Source organism: Colius striatus, chromosome 21 (assembly GCF_028858725.1).
Source record: "Colius striatus isolate bColStr4 chromosome 21, bColStr4.1.hap1, whole genome shotgun sequence".
Lineage (NCBI taxonomy): Eukaryota > Metazoa > Chordata > Aves > Coliiformes > Coliidae > Colius > Colius striatus.
The window spans coordinates 5,605,695-5,622,850 of NC_084779.1; the positions used below are offsets into that span (position 1 = coordinate 5,605,695).

General features: G+C 47.8%; 1 protein-coding gene across 3 annotated transcripts in view; it reads right to left on the reverse strand.

Moving 5' to 3' along the window:
* Positions 1-17,156, reverse strand: part of DISP3 (dispatched RND transporter family member 3) — a 130,708-nt gene that overhangs the window by 27,955 nt on the left and 85,597 nt on the right. Inside the window, exon 1 of one of the 3 annotated variants that reach the window (XM_062012853.1) lies at positions 11,705-11,784. The exons of the other annotated variants lie outside the window; for them this stretch is intronic. The gene's annotated coding sequence lies outside the window, so the exon portion shown is untranslated. Of the gene's footprint in view, positions 1-11,704; positions 11,785-17,156 lie in introns of those variants that run through there. 3 annotated transcript variants of the gene reach the window in all.

The following is a 17,156-nucleotide window of genomic DNA, read 5'->3' on the forward strand; positions in this document are numbered from 1 at the left end:
AGATGTGGTCTGTGAGCAACAAACTGCAAACTCTGCTCTGTTCTGCAAGTGTAATTTGAGCTGTAACATCCAGCACAACCATCATGGTGCAACATAATCACTGTGCTGGAGAGGGACATCCAACTGCCACAATGAGGGCAAATTTCACACACCCTGGGACACCTCAGAAAGGCTTAACAATGCCAGAGAGAGCAAGGATCACCAGTTCCCTCATCTCTCTTCATCTCTAATCTGGCCACATGGACAAGGAACAGGCTGGAGAAAGAGACTAGAAGATCAGCATGTGGGGAAAAGGGAGAGAGACTGGTGTAAAAGGTGTTTGCTTTGCTGTGTGAGAAGCCACTAGCTGCACACAGAACAGACCAAGAAGGAAGGGGACAGAGGAAGCCTTATGGTTGTGATCCACACAAGGATGTACAGCAAAAGCAAAAAGTAGAGGAAAAGCAGCTCTGCTGTGCTTTGCTAAGAGTAAGATGCCTGCAAGTGAGAACCAGCTCAGGCCTTCAAATTCCCTATGTTAACATCACACTTTTTCTGAATGTTTCCTTAATTAGGATAAAGAGTCATCCCACAGCCTTGGAGCAGGGGGAGACCTTCATGTGGCACCAGTCTGGGAAACCAAGGCAGCCCCACCATGGTTCCTGCAGGTACCAGCTGTGAGGTCTGTCCTAGGGTGCCACTTCCAAAGTAACTCCAGGAAGAACCTGTATGTTGACAGAGCTTTTAAAAATCCAAAAGCACACAATAAATTGTCCCCAAACACTTGCTTCAAAGTACTGAAACTGGCACACTTCAAAGAGAAAGGCCAACAGGACTTGTTAGCATCAAACCATGTGTGTTCAGTGCCCTGCCATCCCAGGGCTGCTGCAGAGAAAATTCGTTTCCTGACAAAATAATTTGCTCCTGCTTATTGTAACTAATGATTGTAGTTGTTAGAATACAGCTTCTTGGTTATAATATCACAAAACACGCCTTGCAGCTTGTGCCACGTTTACCACTTGAGTTGCTTGTGTTAATGATAAGGCCCTGCTGTCACTCAGGCATGTGGCACTTAACAGGTTCCTGCACACAGATGCCAAGCAAACTGAGACTCTGATATGCTTCAGAAATGACTTACCTAACCATTACAAATGTTACTTAGATTTTGTCTTGAGCCCCAGCCACTTGCTGTTACTAAAGGTTGGCTTCTGGATCAGCTGTATGCCTTTGGGTGCCTTGACACACACTTCAAAAGCATCCTGTATACCACCTACCAGGGGCCCAAGATAACAAGCTTGTTAAAGGTGTGTGGATTTCCACGCTCCAGTGTCTATCCCTGAGTACCTGTGTTCATAGCAAAGCCTTTACAGATCATTAAATGCAGATGTCTGCCACAAACCAGGGCCTTGTATTATTATCCCAAGAAGTGCCACTCACTCCAGGTAGGTCACAGAGACCACAGAGATGATTCACTAGTTCTCAAGCCCCTGGAATAAACTGCCATCCCCAAAGCTTATATGCTGCTCTTTTATAGATAAACTCAAGTTTACCACACCACTGTCACCTTGAAAAGGAAAGCCAAGTCCTGCTGTCAGTGCCTGCCAGTCATTCATTATTCCATCCTGGGCTCGGGCTCCCCAGTTCACGTCACTCTGGGCACTGACAGCACTCAGCTGCGTGACCTCCAGCTCTGCCCCTGCTCCCCACACCTGCTCCTTGCAGCAGGAGGAAGGATGAAGACAAGGGCTGGCTGTGCACTCTCCTCCATCTGCATCTTCCCAGCAATAGCCTGCTTGTGTGCACACTGTGCTTCTGAGGCTAATCAAAACACCCTCTCCTAGAGGCTCCTCTCCAGAGTCTCCCCAGAAGCTGATAGCCTATAACTGAGAAGGAGGAGGACAATTTCTCCCTCACCGTGCATGTGAGCTGCTCTCTCACCAGCAGCTGAAGTGGCAATTTGGGCTGAGGGGATTTTGCTGGTTGTGATTCTGTGGGCAGCAATATGAAAGGTAACACAGGAATGCCAACCTACACTGTCAGTCCTTCTGACCAGCTACAGCAACGGCAGCTGTTTCATCTTTGCTTCTTGCCACTCCAACATAAAAGTACAATTAAGCATAAAAGAATAAGCTGCAAGTGCTCACCTTCACCTGAGGGACTACTCAGCCAGCTCTCCTTACCAGGCTCTGACCTTCCAGGAAAAGGAGGTACAGGTAGAAAGTCCCACCTGCACGTGTGTCAAGTTGCATGGGTCAGAGTGTCTCACTCCTGGTGCTGCCTGGTCTCATTCTGATGGATCTAAAGGTCTTCTCTTTTTTGCTGCTATAATTTAGGGACATCAGAAAATGCCAGATTCACAACAGGAAGGCTGTAAGGACTGTAGTCTGTGGCAGGAACACAGCTCCCATGGCATTTCAGTCATACTCGGTCCTTCAGCAGAGCTTTCCATGTAAGAGCATAAAAGAGGAATGGGTAATGCCATTGTCCTCTCATAAACGTGGGAGCAGAAGACATACCCAAGGTCTTTCATGCACTGAGCTGAGCTCATCTGTGGTAGACATGGTCTCTTACTTCTGAGACTGTGAGGGCCTGGATTTTGGGGAGAATTCATTCTGACAGTCACTGCAGCTGAGTGGGAATAACAGCAGCAAACTCATGCAAAACTTATTAAAAGGAGCTTGCAGCTAGCAGCCTCCCAGCAGCCTGTAACGTGGGCTCTGAGCAGGTATGCTTTTCTTGCCTCCCACACTTCCCCTTCTCTGAAACATATGCAGCTAGCTGCTCTCCTCCCATGAAAACCTGGCACTTCTGGAATTAAATTAATTAGCACTGCTTTTTCATCTTCCCAGGATGAGTGAGAAATCTGGAAGCAGAGGTGTAAACCCCAGAGGCTGGACAGCCCCTAGTGCCACAGCTGACTGCTCCAGAGCAGGGACTGGGTGAACACCAGGAAAACTTCCCAAGGGGAAGGGAAGGATGTGGAGACCAGACAAGATGCCTCAGTGCCTGAACAGCATGTCAACAGATCCCCTGCCAGTACAAGGACTTAAAGCTTACTGCCAGCTGCACCAACCATGCAGAAACTCACATTAAGTGTTACCACAGCTCAATGAGCACAGTCCTAGCAGAGGAGGGGGAAGGGTCTCAGAATAAGCAAACGGGCTTTAACTACACATTAATCTCAGGAAAGTCCACAGACAAGCAACACTGAGAGCTGGTTCCAGTCTCTGTGCAAGGGAGGGAAATGTTGCTGGTAGGAGCTCTCAGAAGCTGCCAGTGAAGCCATGGCCATGGGATACAGACTGAGGCCATCAGAACTGAGTTGAGAGAGCAGCAGTTTCTCCTCTCTCCACTCTTCTCCCTCTCAGCACAGACTCAGAGAAGTGTGATCCAAGCCTTGCACTGGAGCAGTTCACAAAAAGGAGACATCACCCATGTCTGCCAAAGACCTCCAAAGATTCAGAGACCAACAGCCATGTGAGCTGCAGGAGCTCATCAATGGCAATCATCAAGCCAAAGGACACCAAGGGACTGCCATCTGGCAAAGGAACAAAGCATTCAGGCAATTGTTCCCACTTTCTCACCACATCCCACACTCCTCAACCAGGCGTTCACAGCCTGAGATGATGCTTGTGCTAACTGGAGGCCTGAGTCCTGCACTTAAAACACAAACGAAAATGAAGGAAACATTTGCTGCTCTGCTGTTTCCTGGAGCAAATCACATCATCTGCTTTGGAATTGCTCTCATATTCTGGAGCAGGAGGCCTCATCTTCCATCCTTTCACAACATGCCTTGTCCCAGAGTTTCCTGGGATCGTCCTCCACAAGCAAATACAGGCTATTCTTGCAAAGACATCTGTAAATTGATTTTCAAAGGGACTCAATTCACCGCCCTATGCTGAACTGGAACTGTGTTTGGCCCTCTGGAAACCAGGCCCAGTTATCTCAGTAAGGGAGCAAACCCACTGCAGGTATTCCTCAAATTAGCCAGAAGAACAGAAATGCAAACAGTAGCAGGATCTGCAATATGGCCAGAGAGATGGGTATGTAGGCAGGTGGTGTACACACAGGAATGAATTTAGCTGCATGTGTGCCAAGATCTGGATCCACAAGGAATGATCTCCCCCACAACACATCACAAGTAGAGGAGAAACACAACAGGAAGAGGTCTGTAAAGGAAATGTCACCACAGTTTTAACTCAATCTGGCTCTGCTACTTACAATATGTCTCTCTGTTATTATCATCCCTGTTATACTAGATTATTGGAATCTAAATAAGGTCAAATGCTTCATTGTACCACTTACATAGAAACTTATGCTACGAACTCTGCAGCCAGTACAACACAACTTTCACCAAGGAATCGGTTCCATGTAGCAGATTTCCAGGAACGAAGCTTCTTTTCTTCAGCTTAAGCAGTGCCACAGGGGATGAAACATTTACCTGCTGATATATCTTGTTTGCAGCTGTCATAGGCTGGAGTTTTACAGCTCCCTACAATGCTGCAGTGTTTCTACCATGCTCTATGCACAAATGTATTGACATCTGTGGCAAAAGTGAAATGGATCAAAGACCACCAAAGACCACAGCTCAGTTGCCCACTTGCTGCCTGTGTCAGAGTTGAGGTGTAAGGCTTAGGCTGGGGGGAAGCAGAAGGGGTGGTCTTGGAGGTAAAATTCAGTTTGGATCTGGAAAAAAGGGTCTCAAAGCATATCCATCAGATTCTGAGACGCTCAGTTTCAAAGAGTGTCCATAGGTTTGACTTTCAGGCAAGTCCAAGGCACCGACAAGTGCCTGAAGAACCACAGCTTGCAACGCTTGGGCCTGGAGTTTGGAAGTTGGAACTGTTGGCAGCAAGCCCCAGAAAGAGCAGCTTTCTGCATGGTTCAAGAACCAGCCCAAGCTTTCCAGCAAAACAGATTTAGCTTTCAAAACAAGCTGTTGTCTCTATCAGACTCTCGTCCCTCAGTTTAAATGGAGCCCACTGTTGTATCGAGTCACTTTCATGCTCTTGTGGGCCTGTCCACCTTTCCATTTCAACTCAGCCAGAAAAATTGGCTTGGAGATTAAACTTGGCGCATGAGTTGTTGGCTGGAGAGTGTGCAGGGAGGGAAGTGGAGGGAAGGAGGTGGCAGAGGAAGTATGAAGGCAGAGGATTTGGGCAGGTTGGATTTGCAGGCAGGAGCCAGAGCTGCTTTGGGCTTCTCAGACACGTCTGAAATGCCCTGTTGGGCTCTAGTTCAAATCTGACTTTGCAGCTCTGTTTTCTTCAGGAATTCATTTGCCTTGTTAAAAGGAGGAACAAAAAGACAAATTATTCGATTCAGGGAATCAAGTATGCTGAATGTTCAGCAGTACCCCAAGCAGTAGAAAGGATTAGGTGTTGTTTTGCTTTTTCTCCAAATTGTCTCCACAGACCTTAATACAGCACTCAAAAGCAATTCATTCTCAGCTCCTGGGTGTAAAACAGAGCCAAGAAACAAGGCAACATATAGCACATCCCCCTAGGAGCAAAGAGCACTTTCCATTTGTGCATCATATCAGCTTCTATCAGAGACAGCATAAACCTTTTGCAAACACCTATCAGATCCAATTCCCTTATTCCTCTAGGGAAATAGGTTGGATTATATGCAAGTTTACAAATGAATTAAGCAAGGCTCCACAGTCTAGCTCCTGCTCTGCTGGAATTCAGCCATTACATTTGCTGACTTTAACAGAAGCTAAATACAGACTAGGCAAGCTACAACTACCATTTTAGTTGCCATCTGGGGTGCAGCAGTGGTACCTACAACTCCAGTTAACAGCAAGACAAACTTGCTGTCCAGAAATTGAGGCATCCAAACTCCAGAGTTTTCTTAGCTACAGCAACCTTCCAGATCTGCTCAAAACCACAAGATTTGTGGCAGAGGAACACAACTCTTCCCAGTCCTCTGCTTTGATTAGCAGATGCCCCAGCTCCTCCCATGCTCAGTATCATAAAGTGTAAAGATGTTAATACAGAGCAGAAGCCTGTGATGGTAACACATGAACTTCCCTCACTGCTACTGGTCTGCAAACACACAGATCCTTTAAGAACATGGGAAGGGCAGGGGGAAACAAGGCTCCTATGATACATTTTTGGATAGATTTTAAAAGAAACAATGTATTGAGCCAAATGATCCTGGAAATTGAAGTGCCAATTTAATGTAGGGCATTATTATTATTTATGAAAGATGTATCACCACATATAGATGAAGAAACAGAGACTCTGTCACCGTGTTCCAGTCAAAGACATTTTGCAATACCAAGGTAAGATGGGAAGAAAATCTGTGGCAGTATCAGAGAGGATGCCCTGAAGCCCATATAGGCTCATCCATGGGGTCACCTTAGCAGGTTGATCCTGGTCTCACATTCCCAGTAACAAATCCAAAGTGACTCCCCTGACATGACTGCATTTACACAGAGAGCACAAGATCATGGCTGCAGAAGCAGGCCCCAGAAGCAACAGCATCCACACCCTTAGGTCTAGGCAGAAAAGTTATTCTCACCTCTGACTCTGAAAGCAACACAGAGTCAAGGCCAGCAGCAGTTTAAGAGCCAGACGACTGCCAGCGTGTCTATCACCCCCTGCAAACACGTTGGCCTCTCCCCCTTCGCCACTATTTATGTAACAGGACCTGCCTTCTACTCAGGAGGAGTTGTTCTCTATTAACAGATCTTGGCAAAGATCAGGAATTAACTGTGCCAGTTTTCAAGCCTGCTGCCTCAAGGCAGATGGCAGGGAAAGTATCCCAGTCTTGTTCCCCAAACCTCCTCTTCCAGCAAGCAGAGATAACTCTAAACAGGAAAAAAGGGTCAGGTATCTGTGAAGCTCTAATTTCAGTGCAGGGGACAACCTGTGTCTGGGGTGCCCTGCTCTGCAATGGGCATTGCTTGCCTCTCCACAGATGAGCAAAGCCTGCTGCACTGCCTGCAGTGCTAGGGGCTGCAGGCTGGGAGCAGGGGCACAGGTTGCATGGGAAGTTTTGTATTTACAACAAGAAAGGGGAGATGCTCTGCCCCTGCAAGACAATGATGCCACTATCAGAAAAAAATCACTGAGCTATCACTGAACTGTACCTTTGAGGGACAGCAAATCCATCTGAGCAGCTGGCAGGACAGGATTCCCACAGTTACTGCAGACCCATAGCATAAAAGAAGAGCTGTGGTTGCAGAGCATCCTCTGCCTCCTACCAGCAGAAGATGGCTGCTTTGCCATCCTCACCACAATGGGTCTCCTGGGAGCAGTCCCAGTGCCTGGGCATTCAATTCTCCTGAGCTTTGATGTGTTGAGTGTCCAGTTTTAGTGACATCTATATGACATGCCAGTGCCTTGCTCCTGCAGAACACCACCATTCCCAGCTCTAAGCAACTAAAATCAAACCTTTGAAGCTTGTTCTAGCAAACTTCTTGTGTCTGTATTTTCTTCCCTTAATGGTGTGGCACTCCAGTTACTAAGAGTTTTCTGATTTTCTGTGTTACAAAAGCATGAGTCAATAGCTGAGACCTCAGAAAACTTCTCTCACGGTGCTGCAAGGACAACTGGTGTCAGTATGACAGGAAAGAGAGTCGTAACTAATATTCTATGGGGTGCTAATTCAGACAGTTGTAGCTCATGCCTGAAGCACGCTGCCAGCAATGGGACAATTTACAAACTCACAGTTAAGCCCATGCTGAAATATATTCTGGACAGAGGTCAATGAAAAGTCTCTTGCTGACTTCACCTAGTGCTGGATGAAGCACTTAACTCTTACATTGTCTCCTCTGTGTTCCTGAATTATTCATTAAAGGCCAGACACTGCAATCCATACTCACACTGAGATGAATCTGTCCTTTAAATTGACTTGCATTAATCTGAGTCACAGGCACCACAGCACCTTACTCTTTAAACAGTCTCACTGAATGCAGCAGAGCTATTCATGAAATAAGGTACTCCTCTGCAAGAGGAAAGGAGACAGGATCCAGCCCTTAGAAAGACATCAGTAAGGCTGAACCTCAGAGAAAATCCACTCTGGTAAAACTGCATCAAGATGAATGAACTCAAGTAAATCTGTGTGAAATCAATCATTTAAAGAGATAGCTTGTTTTGTAGTATCACAGGGGAGACATAAAGGGAGTGCTAGAAACTAATATTTCATTGCTCAACTTCATCACAAGGTCTGGAAACACATTCCCCTGCCCCTGGCCACACATTCACAGAGCCAAATGGCAGCTTGCACACACACTTCATGAGGACTGTTTTATCTGTCTGTGTTGAAAGGTGTGTGGAAAGGGAGAAAGCAAAGGAAGAAGGCACAAAAGGAACAAGAAGTAAACAGGACTGCTTGTCACAAAGGAGGTAACGAGTACCCACGCTTACCAGCAACTCCTTCCTCTGCCAGCCCTGCAACTTCCAGTATCCAAGCCTCCCAGACCACATTGCTGGCTCTGATCCTGAAATCCCCTGAGGCTACTTAAATAGCAGATAAACTCACCACAGGAGAGCCGATTACTGAGCACCTTTCACTGCTAAGCCCAAATCTATAGTCAGATACTTCTAAACAAACGACAGGAACAGAAGCAAATCAGGTAAGTGAAAGGAGAAATCTTGTGCACTACATTGAGAAATATAACAGGGCTTGATTTTTAGAATGAATTAATCTTTTCAGTTCTCATTTATGTCAGTGCTTGATAAGATTAGAGGATTAAACCAACTGTATGCTAAATGCTTTGTGCTGAAGAGTCTTTCAGGATTTACTGCTTGTTGGTATGCACAGAGACCATGGCAGCATCACCCAGAGACCCTGGGACTCACAGTAGGACCTGTTCAAACTTCAGAAACAAAAATGACAGCTTATCCAGATTTTCCATATGCCATCAGGGTATGAACTGCTATCCCTCTCCAGTTTCAGTCAAGCTTACTTATTAAGTACTTGTACCCAACAGGCAAGTCTTTGTATAAGCAGCACTTATCTCAGAGCACTGCCATCACAAGAGGATTTCAGATGTGCTGTGGTTTTTTTGGATGCAAAATGTTAACACCATATTCATACCCTCCCCCAGTGCCATGCTGAAATGCAGACATCCTATCACTCTCATGCTATACAGTTACACATACATACACACACATTGCAGCTACTCCCACAAACTCCTGCACAATACAGCTTGTTAAAAACACTCCTCATTGGCAGTTCAGAAATGACAGGTACAGAAGTTGTCAAAAGTTCTCCTGTAACTTAACTTCTTCTGTTGACCTGACAAAAGCATTTGTGATGTTTAATTCATTAATGCTGAAAAGGACAAGAACTTGGGAGGCATGGCCAAAGACACAGCAGGTACTGAGAGAATTTTTAGCACCTAGTAAAGGCATTCTCCCCAAACACCTGAAAGCTAACAGACATTTCATCAGTGTGAAATCCCTCATTTCTGTGTCTTCAAATTACACAAAACTAGTCAGATATTGACACCTTGACTCCTTACAAGTGCTCTACTCCTTTACTCCACCGTTGTAAAGAGACAGCATGCACAACAAGGTACTTGTCAACATAGCTAAGAACACTAGAATCCAGCCAGTGAGGTAAATCCAGATAGAGTGTTACCGACTTCAGGTTGTGGGTTTGTTGGGGATTGAATTTGTCCCTGTACATTGCAGAAACTGAATCACAACCTTCACCACAGTGGGTGACTGGAACGATGCTGGTGCTACTTCCCAAATGCCAGTTTGTTTCTCACACAGTGTTACACACATATTACTCTGAGACATTTGTCTCTCATTCTTTTCCCCTGTGTGTTTAGGTGAAACGGTCACAAATGCTGATGGCTGGTTTCCCGTTGAATCATTTTTCCATCAGATGAGCATCTCCCTCCACAGTGGAATATTTCCCCATGAGAATACAGCAGGTGCTCACAGAGGCAACAGGAAGAAAGGTGGAATGGATCTTTTATCATATTAAGCATTTCCATTCCATCTTTGCTGCCTTTTTCACTAGCCCAGGTCTGTTTTATTCCAGGCTTAGGGAATTGAACTATAAGGCTCCAAATGGGTAAAGAGACTGGCTTGATGAGTCTGAACCCTGAAGATGCATCCAGTGTGATAAAAGAAGTATAGCTATTGAAATATCTCCCTTCAATACAGTTATTGTGTTGCTAGGTTTCCATCTAGATACACAGCCTAAAAGAGCAATCAAAGGAAGCTGATACTGTGGATAACATCTTTATCAACGCTTCACAAGGCTGTTGGGGAGGAAGAGGGAAAAATATTGTCCCCAAGCAAAGTTTTATGGGTGAGAATAGAAAGCTGGTTTCAAAAACTCACCCAGATTTTCATGGGAAACTTTTTGTAAGAAATTGAGCTTTTAGGGTAGCAGATTTTATGTCTATCAGCACATGGCTTTGTGAGCAAAAAGTCTGTGTTTATTCTGTTGTTGGAATCATAGAAGTACTCCTCTTCCAATACACCAGTCCCCATCCCACTTGAGTCATGTCTTACAGCCGCAGAAGAGGGCACACATCAGCCTTGGTTAAAAGGAACTTATTTGCTTGCATATTACATTAAACCCTAACAGAGCCAGCACAGCTATTGAAAATACTACCCTTACAACTGGATAAGCTAAGGTTGCTAACAGGCACACTGCTGTGCCTGTGCACTAAACAAAGTGCATGTGACACAGCATGCAGCAGCAAGGCAGATGCAAGGTGCTACACATGCCTGAGGGACCTGCCACTTTCACCTCACTCTGTCCCAGAGATGTTCAGTTATACTCAGCTCCCAGCAGCTTCTGCCCTTCTCAAGAGCTTTCAAATACCTGGGCTGTGGCAGGCAGCCTCACTCTTTTGATTTGATCTTCACACCACCAAATAGGAAAGCACATGAAGGAGTTCATTTTCTCCAGGACACTGGCTGTTTCGTTGGCATGTCTTTGGAGACCACCTGAAGCAGCAAGGGCCCAGGACTGGGCTGCAGTTGGGACTGTTGCTAAGCAATGTAATACCCTCACCGAGAGACCCAATGTTTTTAGGCAGGAAAAGTCAATCTCTACACAAGCCAGTATAAATCAGGAAGGTTACCTTACATATGCCAGGTACACGATTCTCTTTGCATCTTCCAGACAAACATCTGACACCAGCTGCTGTCAGATATGCAAACCCTGGCTGGCTGGACCTGCTAACATCCTCGAGCATGCAGAATGCCTCTGCTGGCTCTTTTCCTCCTCAGGGAGACAGGCCAGCCCTCCATGAAGTCGGGGACACAAAGCCGCTCAGTTCTGGTGCCCAACTTTTCCCCCAGGAGAACAGCCCTGCTGCAGGCACAGCTCAATCAGCTTCTTATAGAGGCAGCCGCCCCGGGAAGCGCTCTCCTCTGTGCATATTCATGAACTCTCCAGAGCTTCCAGGGAGAGTTGGCTAAACACACAACTGAGGGATTTATCTCTTGCATTCGCAGCCATAAAAAAAAAGGGAGTGGGGGGTGGAGGGCTTAAAAAAAGAGAGAAAAAAGTAAACCGAGGAGCGAGGGGAAGGGGAGCGACTGCAAGCTGAGCTCTCCTCTTACAACCGCCCGGCACGGCGGGACCCGGCAGCCGATCTAACCCCCCAGGCGACCTTCGCTGACAGAGCCGAGCGCCTGAAGGCTGGTGCCGAGGACGCGGGTACAACGGGGGCTCGCTGTGTCCCACAGCCCCCCTACTCCCCTTCCCGGAGCCGCTTCGCCTCGCGGAGCGCAGCACTCACCTCGCACCCGCTCGGGCAGCGGCAGCCTCGGGCTCGCAGCGATGCCGGGGCAGAGCCGGGCGCCGCGGTCTCGGATGCCCGCCCTGCAGCGCCGCCTCCCCGCGCAGCGCCGACAAGCGCCGGTCCCGCAGCCCTCACCCGGCCCCGCCGCCTTTTAATGCCGCTCCGCCGTGCGCCGCGGCCGGCCGCAGGCACCGGCCCCCGGGGGCGGAGGGGCGGGCGGGTGGTCGGCAGCCGCCGCCGCGGAAGGGAGCGGGGGGCTGCGGGGCTGCGGGGCTGCCGCCTCACCGGGCTGCGGGCAGCGCTGCGGCCGCGCTATCAGTTACACGCTGCCCCGTGCGCGGCCCCCGCCCGCCGCGGCCCCGGTGCGGCGGCTCCGCCGGGAACGCAGCCCCGGCCCCGAGCAGGAGAGCGGCCCAATCCGTCGGTGCGTGTCCGACCCGCGCAGCTAATTGGACGAGAAGGAAGGTCCTTCTCCGAGGCTCGACCCCGCCGAGGCCAGGAGCGTAGGGACCTCTCCGGGGATGGGCCCACCCCGGGCTTGCCCTGCCCACCCTCAGAGGGAGCCTTTGGTTCGCGGGCAGCCGTCTGAAGCGTGAGGGAGATGCTCCGGGTTATGGGAGGTGGGAATCCGGCTCTGCCAGGGTCGGCACCACCACTCGGTGCTCTGGTGGGTCTTGGAACAGAATCTGCCAGAAACTTTGGCTGTATGTGGCCAGCGCTGTTACAAGGCAGGACCCTGGGAGGGCTCGTTTGGCTTCCTGGCTGGTACTCTCATCACTAGATAAATGCTCCATGTAGGAGACATCTGTATGCATTCAGCAGCAGAGGTAGGCAGCAGCAATCCCTGAATTATGTAGGAGTCATTAAATAGGAGGTGGCAAGGCTTATTAACTCCAGTGGTAGAGAGAATTGTTCTTATGTTCCCGCTTGCCCTTTATGCAGCTAGGCATTCTGTGCAATTGGTCATCTAACTTGACCACAGAGCCTAACCTTAGCTTTCAGGAGTCACAGAATCAGAGTCATTGAGGTTGGAAATGACTTAAGATCAAGTGCAACTGACAGGAGTCCCTGTGTACATGGGCTTCACTCAGTGTTGACAGGTTTTGAATGTGCTGGATACAGGAGTCTTGCATTCATTTATTTATGGTGTGCTCTTCTGTGACTCACTCCAGTTTTGGAGGCAGGGAGAGAACAACAATCCCCCTATCCTTGGCCTGTTCAGTGGTGTGACCTGTTCCTCCAAGAGCAGGATTATGTCAGTAATTTGATGAGCTATGTGATGGGAATAGCTTTTAATCAGGCTATATTACAGAGGTGACCTCGGCATGTTTTGCCCAATATCATTGCTCATTTGAGTCTTGATGATGCCTAGGAAAAATAACCCTCAGCCCTGTTTTTTAGGTAGATTTGTCAAGTCATTGACAAATAGGGAGCAGCACGGTAAAACAGGCCCATCTCCAGGCAGGTGGCTGTATCAGAGGCATTGTGCTGTTTTTGATGCAGCACCCAAAGTGAACATGAAGCCAGGCAGACAAAGCCAGACCATCATCTTCCTTGTGGGGCTCCAAGGAATGCAAATTTAATGAGGCTCCTGAGGTAAAATTGCACTCCACCAGCACTGCACATTTCTGCCAGTGATGGAGGTTTCTGCAGAGAAGGTGATGGTGAGGGGTTAGCAATTTTGTTGAAAAATGCAAGTGTACAGGAAAGGGGAAAAAAATCACCTTTTCTAACTTAGCTGGTGGTGTGAGAGGAGCTCACGTGGATGTGAGGGGCTGTGCTCAATCAATTACACAGCAGAGCCCAGCAAACTGCAGGGAGTTATCAATCTGTGCTGTGTACAAGCACTCAGATAGTAACACAATTCTCCTCAGCAGCATTGCCAGCAGTCCTCCAGGCACAGACAGGCACATGTGTGAGGCCACCATCAGCCTCCTGCTCCCCTCTTCGTGCAAGCACACAGCACTCTGTCCTGTGATGCACACACGGGCAAACAGACACAAAGTCATGCTGACAGACCTGCTCACAGATGAACCAGACCCATCTCCTCTCCACATGCAGAAGTATATCAACTTGACAGTCTTAGCTTTCAAAACTTGTACATTGTTTTCCAACAGCATAAACACACAACCCCTTCCTTCACCATAAGCATGCCACAGAGCTCTGCCAGCCCTTAGCTGAGCTAGAAGTTTCTCTTGCCAGGCTGGCACCTACAATAGAGATATGAAGACTGTGCCTTTCCCTGGCAATACACAGACACTCAGACTGCCACATTCACCTGTTAAATATCACTCTGTGAACATAGAGGGTTCTGCACAACACTTGAAAACCCCCATAATGGAACATTCACCTGGATGGGAAGGAGTGACTAGGGGGGTTGACAGTCCTGCTCTATGGCAGCTTCTGTTATTTCAGTCTCTGTTGATTCTATATTGGAAGGAAATAAAGTATTTCAGCTAATTGGGGATAGGAAGGGCAGGATGGTGCACAGTGGAAATCTTCATACCTGGCTTAACATATCCTTCCATGCCCCTCTGTGCTCAGGGAGCATCAGTCTTTGACTGCTACCATTTCCCTGCCTCAGGCTTCACAGAAGTGTTCAACAAAACAGCATGTGTTGCCAAAATAGTTCATTACTAGTTTGAATCAGCAACACTGATGGTGTTTTACTCAGGTTAGAACTGCCTACAAAAGCAGCATTATCTGTGCACACAAACACAAACCATATCAAATAGCACTTATGTTACTCACACATACCCACACACAAAGGTTTTAGTGCTTTATTGCAGAGGCCACTAACAATGGCAATGCTCTACAAAGAATTAACATTATTTGTGGCTTGTATTAACCCCATATGTGCACAGGCAAATAGCACACAGGCTGAGGTGCTGCATGCTGCTGTTGTCCTCGTTAACCACGCAGGTACACAACAAACACACGCATGACACCAAGAGCCATTAGCACTGTACTGCAGTCTTCATTAGCAAGCTGCCTATTCACAAATGCCTGGCCACAAGCACAGAGGCAGGCAGGCAGGAGAAAGATTGCTACTGTACCTAAAGCCATTCCTGGCTGAAGGATGCTTTGTGGAGTTGGGATGCTGAAGGAAAATATCTTTCCCTTTATTCATGCCCTCTAACCTTCTCACAGCATGACTGGTTTCCACACCAAAATCAGGCACTATCGGCCATTCCGTTTGCTTGTATTTATGGCCTCCATTTGAAATTCTGACTGCTCATCTATGCAGAATAAAACTACCCAAGCAATCTTTCCTGTTCAGGTGCTCATTACAAAAGCATTAAATAACGCCAGACAGGCTCTCTTAGGCCTTGTAAATTTTATCTGGGGGACTTTCGGCTTCCACAAGGTCTATTACTGCCTGATTGCCTGAAAGGCTTTCAAGTTTGTACCAGACAGCAAGCCACACAGCAGAGAGGGCTGGGTAACAACTGAGCCCTGAACTTCTATTAAACACCATTGGTGGCTGGGGAGCCAGGCTGTTGAGGTGTCATGCATCCATGTGAGTGTGTACGCATGAGCACACGCAGAGGCTGCCAGCACGTCCCCGGAGTCTCCACGAGGCTACCGGCGTTTGCGTCAATGAACGTGTGTGCTCAGCTGGCACAGAGAAGCGGCGTGATCAAAGGGTGACCTGAGCAGGAGTGAGTGCAAGACTGGGTGCATGCAAAAGGAGTGGGTCTGATCTCAGCTACACAAATGTCACTGCAGAGTAAGTCAGTGAAGGTTATGACAGAGCTGAGAACAGAATCATGCCCTGGGAGCTCAGGCCTGTGTTTGAGCTGCTTTCTCCAACTGCTTGCTGTTAGCCAGGGCTCAGAGCAAGGCTTAATAAAATAGAGATAAAATAATGGAGGAAGAAAGGGTAATAGCCCCTGAAGTCAGAGAGGTTCTGCTTCATCAGTTGCCAGCTAAGTGTCCCAGAAGAATCTGCAGGTACATGCAACACCCCTCAGCTCCCAGGGCCAATCCCTAAAGGATGCTGAGCCACAGATAAAGTGTATTTTCAGAAGAAATAAATGGGGAGTGGGGACAAAATGCAGTTTAGAAACATCCCTTAGCCTTTTTGAAGTTGTGCTTTGTTTCATAGTCTCTTCCTGTCAGAGAACTCAGACCTTTTAACCTCATCTTTCCTAACCCAAACATCCTGCTTGATAGAACATCAAGGAAAAGGTTATTTGCTATCTGTCCACAACACTGACAAAGCCACATCACAAGCTGTTTTGGTGCCGTGTACTTGTAACCCTCAGCCTTGACCTGATTGAGCAAAATAGCTTCTAGTTTCCAGTGACTCAGGCATGAATTCAAACTGCCAGCCCATTATTTCTTACTCAGGCAACACTAGTAGTCAAAAATTATGTTAAACATTTCCCAGCCGCAGAAACAATCCTGTCCCCAAAGAGCACAGAGGTGAAGGCAGCCATCCAGCCAGCCCCCTCTTTTATTGGATAACATTTCTCATATATTTCCTGAGAGCCAGATGGCACCATCTGAACAGCAGTGAGCCTGGAAGCCTCCAGCCACATCAGTGAAAGGGAAGCGTGACCCAGCCCTGTGTGCTCAGCGCTGGAGCCTGCTCTGGCTCAGGCCCACGCTGCCTGCAGGCAGCTGCCTGTGTTTGGGGACAGGGGCACAGCACAGAACAGGAGGGGAAGGGGTTTTTTGCATTCAGGCAACGGCATAAATTTGCATATGGAAACCTGAATTGACACTGCTGACAGGTATGGTCCTACGTTTTTGAGGGAAGGAAGAGTTCCTCCAGTCCTGAAGCTCTCTGGGAAAGGGAGGCCCATCTGCACATTGCCTGAGACAAAGAAACAGATGTAAAGAGAGACAGAGTGTATTCGAAACTCTCGCTGCATGTGGGGCCTTTTCCTTGCAATTAAGGGAAGCTAATGGTTTTATGGAAGTTGTTTGTTCAAAAGGCCTTCACAGCACTGTTTAATGGAGTTTCACGAGCATTCCCCAAAGGCTTCCAGACTGCATTAGTATCCCACAGCTCACGTCCTAACCAAACAAGCCTTCTCACCCTGGCGTCTCTGCGCCATGTGGATGGAGCGTAGGAGTATCGGGGCCGCCGCGCCTCCCGTGCTCGCCTTTCCACTGGAGTCTTGAAGCCCCAGGATGTCATGAATATTCATAAGAGAAACATTAGCAATAAGTATTGTGCAATTTGGACAAAAATATATTTTAGGCAGAAGAATTGGGAGAGAACAACTGAGAGAGAATCTTTACTCCTGAGCCCCGGGAACTACTGAATAGCATTTTCCTGAGCTGTAACTGGTGGTTTTAAAATGCAAATCACTCTTGGGTTTTTGAGAGACATTGTAAAAAAAATAAAAGAGCCATGCAGCAAAGCTTCATTGTATTGTAATGAATGCAGGGTTTGCAGAGCTGTGCCGTGCCACTGAACGCACAGTGGATGCAGGCC